The sequence below is a fragment of the Pundamilia nyererei genome, unplaced genomic scaffold, assembly GCF_000239375.1.
Source record: "Pundamilia nyererei isolate P.nyererei 1_Seehausen unplaced genomic scaffold, PunNye1.0 scaffold00151, whole genome shotgun sequence".
NCBI lineage: Eukaryota > Metazoa > Chordata > Actinopteri > Cichliformes > Cichlidae > Pundamilia > Pundamilia nyererei.
Window position 1 is genome coordinate 1378954 of NW_005187552.1, and position 1852 is coordinate 1380805.

Sequence of the window (1852 nt, forward strand, 5' to 3'; positions counted from 1 at the left end):
CCCCCCGCCCAATTGACTGTTGAGAAGAGGAGGATATTGTCAAAATGCTTCTCCATCACAAATGGCTTTTTGAATCTCTCCACAGTGATAGGAGTGCATGATTAGCCAGAACACTCAGAGTAATTTAATGCTCCAACAAACCTTCCAGGAAACAAAAACATTCTTGGGAAAGGGGCACCCAGATATTTGTGCTGATGTTTTTAATGATTACCTGATGGCTTCTTTTAACTAGTTCGTTTTTTAAAGCATTACAGTTTACATTTTCAGTACTTTTTACACACATTTCTTTTCCTGTGATTTAATTAATGTCTCAGATTTAGTTATGTACAAAAGAAAATTTGGAACATTATTAATGGTCCATATAAAAAAGATATTGTACCTCAGAATAGAAACAATATATGGCTATATTAAAACAGTGTAGTAACAAAAATATTGCACTTCAGGATATCCACAGTCAATATGATTTATTTTACCTTTATTTAACTGATCCAATCTCTTTCACAATGACAGCCATGTGAACTCAAAATATATAAAAAGCACAGCAAACCAATAATCTAATATTAATTATAGCTTAATTGTGACAATTTAAAAGGAACCCTTTTAGATACTTGAAGTTTTGCATCCCATCTGACTAATAAGAATATCATGTACAACAGGATAAATACTGTTAGTACATGCATACTACATACACCAATGTAAGTGTTTCAAACTAAATATCTGCCATTATTATTTCCTTTTACTGCTCTAACCAACATTTTATCAAGAAAGACAGAAATCCAAACCACAGTTACGTCTAAACACATTAGCCACGTTCTGCGACATTTTCAACTGAGAAATCAGTCCAGCCCTAAATGTCTCAGTTTACAAGTGAGGTGTTTGCAAAGCTTTTTTGTTAAACCCAATTTCTTTGCCCACTTGGCCACATATAACTTTGTGCTATTGTATTGAAACTTTCACCCAGGCTCTGCCTTTTAAAATAAACTTTATATGACATTTATAAACTAATTCCTGGAACGAAGTTTATAAGTTTTTCATGTGCTTTCCAAGAACAGGTCATTAAAAGCCGGCGAGATGAGCATGTGATGAGTGGACACAACTAGAGAGATGAGATCGAGCAGGTAAGTGCTTAGTAAGTTTTTTGTGTCCACTTGTTTATTTAAAACGTCAGTATGTCTGTAAATAATCATTGACTCTAATTGTTAAAAGATTCACAATTAAGTGTGTGTGTGTGTGTGTGTGTGTGTGTGTGTGTGTGTGTGTGTGTGTGTGTGTGCGTGGAGGGGAGTGGACTTTAAATAAAAAAACTAAACAAAAAAGGTGACCTCACATCTCCTACACCAATCAGGATTTAGTAACATTTGTATCAAAATAAAACAATAGTTGTTGGACTGTTGCTCACGTTGCCAGGCCACAGTCAAATATTTTTGACCACGCCCATAAAGCCATAATGAAACCAATCAGTTGCTTTAAATGGTTTAACGTATTACACAACCTTTAAGTGTCATATCGAAACATGCATATCAATGCTAAGAGGAAATTGCTAAAACTGGAGAGGAATATTCACCGCTTTTTACCAGCGCAAAATACCCATACCCATAGGGAATGGCAGGTATAAGTCTGTCACATAGGTCCAGACAGTGTGGATTTATTGGTACACAAAGAATAAATTTGGATTTGGTGCCACCATAATATCTTTAAAACCTGAACCCATCTTGCTGAGGAATCTCTCAAGTACAGACTGTACCCATCTGTGAAAGTGTCAGCAAAACTTGTGAAATGTCATGACCGCATCTTATACTATTGCAGTGCTGCTCCATGGACAGAAAACACATGCCAAAGTATTCAGTTTCAC